This window comes from Lagopus muta, chromosome 3, assembly GCF_023343835.1.
Source record: "Lagopus muta isolate bLagMut1 chromosome 3, bLagMut1 primary, whole genome shotgun sequence".
In the NCBI taxonomy this organism is placed as follows: Eukaryota; Metazoa; Chordata; class Aves; order Galliformes; family Phasianidae; genus Lagopus; species Lagopus muta.
This window is the reverse complement of record NC_064435.1, coordinates 82,033,146-82,044,469: the sequence shown is the minus strand read 5'-3', so window position 1 is coordinate 82,044,469 and position 11,324 is coordinate 82,033,146. Positions and strand designations below refer to the sequence as shown.

General features: G+C 41.2%; 1 long non-coding RNA gene across 2 annotated transcripts; it reads right to left on the bottom strand.

Annotated features, from left to right (window-relative positions):
• Nucleotides 1–313: 313 nt before the first annotated feature.
• LOC125690316 (uncharacterized) lies at nt 314–7,867 on the bottom strand. 2 transcript variants are annotated; one of them, XR_007375615.1, is made up of 4 exons: nt 7,158–7,867; nt 4,899–5,026; nt 3,128–3,252; nt 314–2,006 (listed from the first exon to the last, which is right to left on the bottom strand). It is a non-coding gene; the product is annotated as an uncharacterized LOC125690316 (long non-coding RNA). The 2 variants fall into 2 exon arrangements; XR_007375614.1 differs by having other exon boundaries at nt 314–3,252.
• Between the last annotated feature and the right edge of the window lie 3,457 nt (nt 7,868–11,324).

The following is an 11,324-nucleotide window of genomic DNA, read 5'->3' as shown; positions in this document are numbered from 1 at the left end:
GAAAGCACTTGCTGTTTCCAAAGTGTTGTTTAGCCAGCTCTAACTAAAGTTTGTGCTTCTTGGCTTTGCTGTTTTTCAAGCCTAGAGAGAAGAAAGTATGCAGCGAGAATAACAAAGCACCATGACCATGAACACCATAGTATGCTCTAGTGAGGAATCATAGCAAAAGACACAGCAAAGGTCAATCATGCTTTATTGTTCATGCTTTGTTTTGTCGTTTTAAATTATCTTTGTTTTTATAGTGGTCCTCTAGGAAAAAAGAAAGAAAAAAAAAAACGAAACAACAACAACAAAAAACTGGTGGCACAGTGGGCTCAAAAACTCTGTCACTGGTCATTCTTGTTTGCCAGAAAGTTAATGAAGGTTGTCACTGCAAAACAGAGCACTGTGGACTGTGGGTTGGTCTAGGGCAGGCAGGGGTGACAACACCAGCACAACACATTGCCAAATCTTGGCACCCACCTTGTGGGCAGAGTGGTTACACAGGGTCTTTGGGTTGATGGCATGCCAGCTTTGAAGGTGCAATGTCACTACTCTGATCTGTGGCACAGAACTGTCTACCAAAGTGTTTTTTCAGCACAAGCAATGAGCTGGACATGAGTACACGACGGTGGGAATGTGCCTGGTTTGGTACTATTTTGTGGGGCAACATGGCACCAAGTCACAGCTTTAGCCACAGGGATTTTTCTCACAGATGAACCTACAACTCCATTTCATAGGTACTCCTCCATGAGATATGCAATATTCTACCTCCTCCAAAGGATTTTCCCTCATGCATATTCATACATATTACAGTAACATAGGGTGGACTTCCTGGTCATCTACTGCCACCAGCTTTGGGTTGCCATGTTGTGATCAGCAGTTAACAGAAGACACTGCAAAGTGGAAATGTTCAACTAGCAGGAACAAGAAGACGATTTGTGATGTCAGAAACAAACACTGATCTTTTTAGTAAGATATCCTGAATCCAGATATGACATTCTTAATCTAACAGATGTCAGCTCTTTGACGTATGTTAAAATTTAGTTCAGCCATGCTAGCAAGTTGATGTGAAGTAAAATTAATTCTTGTTATTTAATAGTATGATGATGAAATATGGGTTACCCCACACTCAACTCTGTGTCCTAGATAGTAACACATGAATTTTTAATAGGGTACACTTTCCTTATATACAGAATCAGTCATGAGAGAGATAAATGAGGCTAATAATAAACAAACCTTGCAAAGACCTCTGGGATCTCATAGAAATGAGGTTCAGATGGCTGCACAGTGATGGAGATTCCCCATTGCTCACATAGAGGAACGACTGCCAAGTGTTAGCAGTCGCATAGCGGCTTCTCCCAGAGGGCATTTCTCCACAATGGCAAAACAACATCAGCTGAGGGAAAGGTATGCCACATCCAGGTTAGGAAGTCCCAGAGCTTCTCATTGCTTCATATTAATATGTTCTTTTGTGAGAAAAATTACTCGACACATGCCTGATGTTTATATTTTCTCTCTCTGTGACACTGTAATAGGCAGTAGCAGAAAACAGGCTACAGCGTCTATTAGCCAGATCAGTCACTGCTGCAGCAGCTACCAGATGAAACAGGGGAGGCTGAATAGCAGTCTTTTCATTTTAAAAGTAATTAGCGATGGAGAAGTTTTATGGTCACTGTGTTTATGGTCTATTTGATTTCTTCAACAAACAAATGATGGAAACAAATTTAAGGCTTTTTAAGATCTCTTAAAAATGGTTGAATGCAAAGAGATCTGCTTACCCAGCAGAGTCATGCAGGGAAGTATCTCTGCAGCTCAGGCTAGTGGCTCCAGTCCCTTTAGGCTCTGTCTTGACAAAGTATAATGTATAGAAACAGAGGGCAGAGGTCTCCTTCCATGGAATTTTACATGTCCCTTCTTACCAGTCCCCAGGGCTAAGATGAGGGGAGCATCACAGGAAGCTCATTTGGCAGCTGGTGCATGCTTATGAGGAAGAAATGATGCTTTGGAGCCAGGCATTATGCAGTCTGGGATTTAAAAATGTAAGAGGGTTATTGCAGGAAGTTCAAAGCCACATGTCATATACAATGTGGAGAAGCCATCGCAAGATTATTAACGAGGCTAGGTCATTAACCAAAGGTGACATGTATTTTGGTGAATGATTGCCATCTGAGATGGCCATCTGTGTCAAATCAAATTGAACTGGCTATCAGTACACTTGTCAATTGAAAAAAAAAAGGAAGAAAGACTTTATTTTCTAAACTGCTTGTCCAGCTCTACAGCCTTCAAAATCATCAATGAAATGGTGAGCAAGCACTTAGTTCAGAGCACTCGGGCCCTCTCTCTGAGGTTAGGAGTGCTAGTAGTGTGCTAAAATTTCAGAATAAAGTGAAGATGTCTTTGTTGGCAGTATGCTTGACACTTGGAGGGCACATACTGTTTATTTTTAATATCTAAGGCAAGTCTATGTATTAACACAGTGGTTTAACTTCACTAAAAATTGCTACTGCAAACAATAGAAATATTCTTCTCCTAATTTTCTAATCGAAAAATAGTACTGCTCTCAATGCCAAGTACTGTAATCCGTTTAAAACATAACAAAACTGAACAAGCTAACTAGTCTTTCAGCAAAAGAAAGGTCTGATTGAAGGAGGATGGCTTTATTCTTCATGGAATATCATTCTTGGATTATTCTTCATGGAATAACACATCTCACAGCTTATTATTTGACTGAAGTTATTTCTGTCAACTGTATTTGAAAACACCTTTTTCTGTGAGGAATGAAACTGGAGCATGAGGTGTAATTTCCTATGCCAGCCCAGTCCCTTGAGTCTTACAATGTTTATTGCTTTGGATAAACAGAGGTGCTATGGAGGGGAAAAACTGCATATTTTCCCATCTAAAAGGCAGGACACCCCCTACTGTCTCTTAGCCCAAGGAGCCATGTGTGGTGTTCTCTTTTGTCTCATGCAGCGAGGACTCCCCATCCTATTTCAGCTGACTGAAATCATCACTTTTTCCTACAGTTCTAGAATTAGCTTAATGAGTTTATATACATCAGCTAGACTTCCTTCACTGGCATTTAAACTAATGTAATTTATCTCACAGTTGCTGTGGACCGTGCATATGATCAACTCATGTTGCTCACCTTATGCGTAGTAATAGGCTTGAAGTTGCTGTCACAGGATGCTATGTCTGAGCCCTCAAGCCCCAGGGAGGCAGCACTGGCTACTATGCTGAATCAGCTTTGTTGTCCACCTTGTCTGTAATTATCTTGCCAAGGATGGGATGATCAGGTTGGAAAAAAAAACAAAAACAAACAAACAAAAACAATAATATTAAAAAAAAAAAAAGAAAAAAAAAAAGAACCCCAAACCTTAGGTATCCCCATGGATATCATTCTACCAAAGTTTAAATCCTGAAACTTGTGATTATCTTCTTTCCAGACTTCCTCTTCCATTTTCTAGCATTACATTTTCTCAGTCCAGATGTCCTACTTCATCCTACCTAGCAATATCCACTCCTTTTTGACCTACTCCATTAATACCTTCAACCAAAGGAGAAGATACGTTACACCCCTGAGAAATGCAGGCCATCTGTTATTGTCCACAAGCTAAGCCACTGTTTGACTTTCCACAGGATTCACAGGGGTTTACTCATGTCTCCAGTTGGAGCTTAGCCCAAAGTTTCAAAGAAGGGTGCACCAACAAGTATAAACAGAAACTCCGCTAAACAAGGTCACACAAATCCTGATGTCCTCACTCACTCCTATCCTATCCTGGGTGAGTATATTTACTGTCCTTCTTTGACCCTCCTAACTTTTCAGGTCTATTGTTTTGATGGCCTGTGTGAGGAGCTGATGTCCTACTTACACAAACCCCATCACAGGAGATTTCAGTGGAGTTGCATCACCCTGCAGCAAAGGCAACCCTGGTCAACAACCAGCTTCCTTCACTCATAAATACATGCTTACATCAAAAGTGAAAAAATTCAGCCACATGCTGAAACATGTGCATAGTTTGGAATGCACAGGTAAAATTCCCACAAATATCCAACTGCAATATTCAATTTGCACCAGTTCTGAGGATGAAAGCCTCCCTTCTGTAGAAATGTAGTACAACAGCAGTATGCCTCAACCCAGAGGGATTCAGAGAGCATGAGAAGGATGAGATTTATTCACTACAAATACTCAGAAATACACTTTTGGGAAAGTACACCAAAACATATTTTCAGATAATACACACAAACATTTGCTGGAACTGAATTTTGAGTTGACCACCATGAAAAGCTGGACAACATACCTAGTTCTTAGTGCAGATCCTATCATTGAACACAAATGTCACCTTCAACTCATGTTGGTCCATACAGTTCAAAGTACAAAATACTTAAATTTTTGCAAAGCTTTTAGCAGAAAAATACTTCTGAGCTTGATGGGAGAAGATCACTTTCAATAAATCATATGCACAGTAAATAATTTGTTAAAAATTTGTCTGCACTGTCCAATCACAAGGTGTTTCTTTTCAGGCAGTCGAGAAAAAAAGAGAAGGGGAATAATTCTTTCTACAGTTATAAAAAGAAAGAAAACTTGGAATGGTGATGCACTGAAAAACTCTACATGTTTCTTTATGGCAAAAATCAGTCTCACCTTTTCCTGCTGCTCTTACATAATTTAAAACTCACTTGCTTTTAAAAGCTCAAGCCTGTCGTGTAGCTAATCCTCACTGAGAGCTAGCATGGATGACATGTTTGAAAATAATTGGGTTTAGGAATACAAACATTATGAGTGCTGGAATTCCATGGCTTCTTTTTGTGGTGTTCAACTCGTGCAACTAGACCTAGTGAAATACATCTCAAAATCATTGAGTTTGACTAAAAAAAAAAAAAAGAGCTCTTTTCTACTGTTGGCTGTTATTACCTACCACTATCCAAAAATTCAGTCGTCTTTGTAGCACAACAATACTGACAAAAGCTTCCTTTGACTTCCAATTCTTCGATTCACCTCAGCATTACCAGTCAAACACCTTTCCATGCTAAGGGAACCATAAGACTGAAAAACACATGAACTCAAAGTTATGGAAAGGTTAGAAATGGAATATATCAAAATACAGACTTTAATTATGTGGTGATACACTTTTGTTTTTTTTTAATGTGTTGTCTAAATACAACATTATTCAATATTTATTTGAAGGAAATTAAAATGCACATTAAAATATGACAAAAACATAACTTTATGAAAAAGAAACAGAACTTTACTTAATTTTCTCCTGCATGCTTATAAGTTACTCTCACCTTAATACCTGAGCAGAGCTAGAACAATGACATTTATTTCCACAGGATTGCTGTAGAAAAGTGATAGAGCAAGTAAATCCTTGCTTGTGAATTAAGTCAAGCTCAGCATTCAAGTATTGTGTTCAAATTACTGTTTCCATCTTAGAAACACAGGCCTGTATGGCATGCCTTATCATACAGTCCAGGGTCCTACACTTGCAGGCAGTGTCCTTGTAGACTACCTTTCATTAGTTGCTCAAGCTTCCTCTTAAAGCCAATCAGGTTATTTTGGCCTCACGATACCTTATGGAAACCCATGTGAGGACCTCTTTTCTTTGATAGTAGGAAGTGCTTCTCTTTTCCAGTCCAGGCTGACTCACAGGCATTTTAAATCCATTTGCTATTAAGCAAAACTGCATTGCTTTTTTAGGAAAAATCTTTTTTGTATTGTATGTATTTGTAGATTTTGTATTGTATTGTGTAGATATTGTATTGATATATTTGCAGACAGTAATTCTAGATTGTGCCAGCTTTTTTGTTGTTACATTTTTGTTGTTTTTTGTTGCATTAGGCCAAAGAAGAGGAAAGGAATTCAGTCCTATCTCATCAGACAGCAGTCCACTCCTGTTCACCCTGGTGTCCCTGCCCTATTTCTGATCCAGTTGAAGTTCATTTCTCCTAAAATGGAGATATCATGTCCAGACCTGTGAGCCCATATTCCAAGAACTACAAAAGTTCAGGCTGCATTAAAAAGAGCTAGAAACAGGAATTCAGGGAGGCACACTATCAGTTCAAGACCAAGGACAGCCTGAGTCTCTGTTTGTGGTGAAACAGGGTTACTGATCAGAGATTCAGAGATAACCAGTACAAACTCACCACAAACAGAGACTCAGGCCTGAACCAGCCAAATTCTGACCCCAGATGAAGGGAATGGATGAAATCTCCACTTACTCCTTCACGCTGTTGGCATTGTTGAGTAAAGCCAATGGGTCTGTGGGGTGAGGGAGCTGCTGAAGCTTGGGGGCTTTTTCTGTTGACTGCATAGATTTACTGACACAGAAGACAGACAGGATGAAATATTGTATGGCACAGGAGATGAAAAAAAAAACAGTTGGAGGGAAAAAAAGCATTTCTAGATGTTATAACTCTCTGGCCAGTCTTCCTTCTCTTTAGGGTCATGCACTCTTGAGTCAGTTCTCCAAGCAAGTAAATGCTTTATTCTCCTCAAATGTGTTTCTTTCCCTTTCCACACTACTTCCATAATTTTGTCAAAAAAAGCAATGAAGCTTTGGGGATGTTGAAAAAGCAGGGTAACACAGACATAGATGCATCTGCTGCCTCTATCTCTGTGAGGCCCCAGAAGCTTTTACAGCTGAGACAATTATCACAAGTTTGTCTGTTGCCAAAGCTTCTCTTTACATCATTCTCAGTATTTCAAGTGAGAAATGTATCCAAGCAAACATAATAACCTCCAGGATATAGACAGGCAATAATCAGAAATCAGTGACTTATGGGCAGCCAGGACAGCAAACCTTTATAAAGATTCTTCTATGCAGAAGAACACATAAACTTAGTTCAAGTGTCTGATGTAAAAATTTCCAGGAAAAAGTCCCAGGCACCAATGCAATTGCTACGGCCAAATCCCTTCTGGGAACGCCTATTCATAAAAGCAGGTCCCAGCTGCATGAATCATTGCCCCGGGAAGTGAAAGATGCATTGCAGAGGTTTTGATCTAGAAAGGCTGTTTATCATACTCTCAGCATCATTCAGAGTGGTTAAAAACGCCCTACTCCATCCTGGAGGTAGTGGATGAAAGAAATCATGTGGCCATCAGTTACAGTTGGTGTTACAGGTGAAACGATTATCATGGTGAAAATGGGAAAAGAAACAAGCAGGGAAGGAAGGCTCACCTGTACCTGAAGATGTAGGTTTGCAGGAAAGACTCCATTGAGTCCATTGGGGTCTAGGAGAGGTGCAGCCAGGTTCCACCCCTAAAGTCACACGGCTGAATTGCCTTCACCAGTGCTCCCATGGCTGATTCAGTTGTTCAGGCCGTGACTCAACAGTTCCCATACACCATAATTTCCACATTATCTGCTTATGGCTTGGAAACATACAGAGGCTCATTGTGTGTGCATGTTATAAAGTTACAGATGTCTATAGGTACTTGTATGTATTTATGGATGTATATACACATAGGATAGGTATGGATATGAGGAAAGGTTTTTCTAAAAGTTATACGCAACTACTAACAGAGGAACTACAGAAGTCTAAGTAATGCCAAAAAAACCACAAACCTGTAGGCAATGCCAGTGCTGACAGGTTGGCGAAAGTAAAAGTTTCTCAGCCACTTAAAATTCCAAGTATTTTTCCATCCATAGATCGATCTATCTATCTATCTATCTATCTATCTGTCTATCTATCTATCTATCTATCCATCCATCCATCCATCCATCCATTTATCTAGATATGCACAAACAAGTTATCTGTAAATCTTAACAGGAATCACAGAATTATAGAATCATAGAATCATAGAATCATAGAATCACAGAATGGGTTGGGTTGGAAGGGACCTCAAATCCCACCCAACCTCAGTTCAGGCTGCCCAAGGTCCCATCCAACCTGGCCCTGAGCACCTCCAAGAGTGGGGCACCCACAGCTTCTCTGGGTAGTTGTGCCACTGCCTCTGAATAAAGAATTTCCTCCTAACAGTGAATCTAATTTTCCCATCTTTTATCATATCATAAACATCTTCCTCACAGGAGTGTAGATCTCTCTTTCCGATCTGTGTTTCTTCTTCATTTTGGTAGGCAGCTATGTAGCAAAGTGCCCCAACTGCGGGAGAATTGGATAAATAGTACAGATTTAGTTGCTTGTAAAAATCACAGTGCTATGACTCCGGTGCACATTTCAAACAAAGGCAGCTGTCCTTGGAGCGACCTGCTGTCTGGTAGCTGTCGCAACATCTCATAGCCCTGTTTTGAGTATTGCCTGCTCCTGTCTTTACTGACGGACATTACAAGACCCAAACGTTTTGGGGAGCAGGCCTGCCAGAGAAAATGCACTACTTTTTGACATTCTGCTCAGAATGTTTAGGAATACCTTTAAGCGCTATCATGAATAGAAGATATGCTCTAGACTTGGACCATAACCCCTTTCTATCAGAGCAGTCCCAGTATCCATAGTTGGTGAGAGACGGGGCACCTGCAGGTGGTTGCATGAGTTACGACGACACAGCAAACTACTCAGAGATATGCACAGCAGGTTTTATTTTCCCATCTGTGAGCTGCACATTGGGCTCCACGTTCCTGTAAAAGAAAGCATTATGGACATTTGCTATCTGTGGAAAAGTGCTGAATGGCAGCATGGGGAAAAGGGAGTTTCTTGTTCACAGGGCTGTCTTCTAAATGAGATCTAGCTCCAGTCAGTGTTACCTGTGCTAAACAAGAGTAGACTCATGACTATGTATGTGTTTGCACCCCCATGGTGTTGTGGGCCCTGGTGCAAGGGAAAAAAATGGGATTCCCCTGTCTGGCTGCTCACTGCTAGCTTCCACTTTCAGCCCAGCACCTGAGCCCATGTGTCCCTGGGACTTGTGGAGATGAGTATCTCACACCTGAGAGACACTCACCATTGTGTATACACTATAGAAATCTGGCAAAATTAAGCATCATACAAAATAACGGTAATGCTTGAGCGCTTTGCTTTCCAGCCATCTGCAAGTACCACCACGATATGTTAGGGAAGCTCTTCGAGGGCCTAGTTTTTTCAGAAAAAGGAAGGCAGAGAGTTCGAAGCCTTGTAGTGCCAAATTAAATGAACTCATGTTATATGAATGAGTCCTCTGATAAAAACAGACCCTGATCCCTCAGATATTCAAATAAAATTGGTATTCTCATGGAACTCCTGATAGACTTAATTGTTTCAGGTGAGACAGCATCTACATGCATAACAACATGTGTAGAGCAGCTATTTTGCACAGGCATACGTGTATACACACAGTGAGTGCATACATCCATGTGTTTGGATGCTGTTGATATGTGCATTATCTGCATGCAGTCTGATAGCTACACAAGCAATTTTTAGTGCGTAGATGCAGGTATGGAGAGCATTTGAGCTCTTCTCCTACAGGCATTTGTAAGTGTGTCTCTCCTGGTAGGATGCACAGCATTCTGTATCTGCATAAAATAGCTAGGAGACAAAATCAGCAGTGCTCTGCTCCTCCTGAAGGAAGAGCTGATGTGTTTAATAGCTTCAACAGGAGCAGAAGCGGGCAGCTTGTCCCAGCAGTATACTGCGGTTTCCTAGGTAACTGAACTTGAAATAAGGTGATGTCTGGAACCAGGTTTTATCAAATCAATTTGCTGAAGGTGCATAAATGAGGAAAAAAAGCCAACGACATAGGACCCTACTCACTGTAAAAGCCAACAATATACCACTTATTTATTTTGGTAATTGAAGAGTTTGTTGCCTTTTAATGATCAGCAATGACATTTTCCCGTTGAAGCCATCTGTGCAGGCAAGGAAGTGTAGAAAATACGACTGTGCATGTTATGCATTATTTACACAAGGCCGCAGCTATGTGCTTTGCAGACAAATGAAGAAAAGACAGACCTCTGCCCTGAGGAGGCTGCAGGAGGAGCCCAGATCCCATCTCATTGTCCATGTGCACAACCCAGCTAATATGGCTGAAGTAACACAGACTAGACTTCTTCCTCTGCCACAGGCTTCCCATGCAATGGTGGGTCATGGAGCTGGGGCAGGATCTACAGCAATACTTGTGTGCTTACTTACAGTGTTTGCTTGAGTCTGAGATTAGTGGGAAGGAAGTATTGCAGGAAAATGAGCCATAGCTTCTTCATCTTCACCTCTACCCAAAATAACTCTTGCCTCTACTGTTAAATCGTGTCTGTCATGCTTTTGGTTTGTGCCTGGTAGCACTTAACCGAGCAGTTACTAAGAGCATGGCCCAGGTCAGGTAATGTAGGGAGCAACATAGAGTGCACCACTTCAGTATCCTGCATTGTTTTCCTGCACTGTTTTCCAGAAATATCCCAGCAGAATTTCTCCTTGTGCAGCTCTCTTGCTCAAATCAAATGCCAGTCCTCAAATCACCCCAAACTCAGCACCATCCCATTAAAACCCATTAGTACAAAGCTGCTTTGTATACTTTGCCATTTTTTCACTAGACAGTTGTGCTTGGTCACAGCAGGATCATGGGAGGGATCAACATAGCTATTCCTACTGCAACCTAACAGAGACTGAGTCAAACACAAGTGGCGGAGCAATTGAGGCAAACCTAGGTGTGGTTTCCAGAGGCCATTAGCACAAATTAGTGACAAAATAACCTATCTAGATGTTGCGTACATGCAAGTGTCAAGCCAGGACCACTTTTCAACACTAATGACACCAAACTGTACCAGCTTTGTGAGAGAGGGACTGATACCAACCCCAAGACCAAGATCATAAGATCATATGCATCCCGGTGTTGTAATTCTTGTGAGGAACTGGAGCCCTCTGGCCTCTGATATGGATACAGAAGATGCTGGAAATGTCCCAACATTTCCTCAGTCTACAGTCTTCCACAGCAGTTGCATTACACAAAACAGCATGTCTACCCACCAAACTACTGGCTCACCAAGATGGAAACCACCTCCCACTGATGCCCAAGATGTACATGGGATGTCTTTTCCTGGCTGGACACTGGGGACAGTTTTGTCTTTCCCTCTCCGTGTCTCCTCTACCCTGGGAAGCTTGGTTGAACAGAGCCTGAGAGGGCAAACTTCTCCTCATTATATCTTGATTCTTTTCCTCTTTCACCCAACCTGTGTGCCCTCTTCTTCAATGGAAAATTTGCTTTGTCTCCTCCTCCACTGCGAGTATTCTTTTTTTTTTTTCCCATGTAATGAAATCTCAAGACTATTTAAATGGGAAGAGGAAGAAAACTGAGAGCCTCACTATGGGCCTGAGTCTGAGGCAACTGTGGCATGAGAAGGAGAGTTCCCATTCCATGCTCATTTCATAGCCCCTTATCAAAGGAGGAGGTTGTCTCTTTCCTCTTGGGGATATAGCAAAAT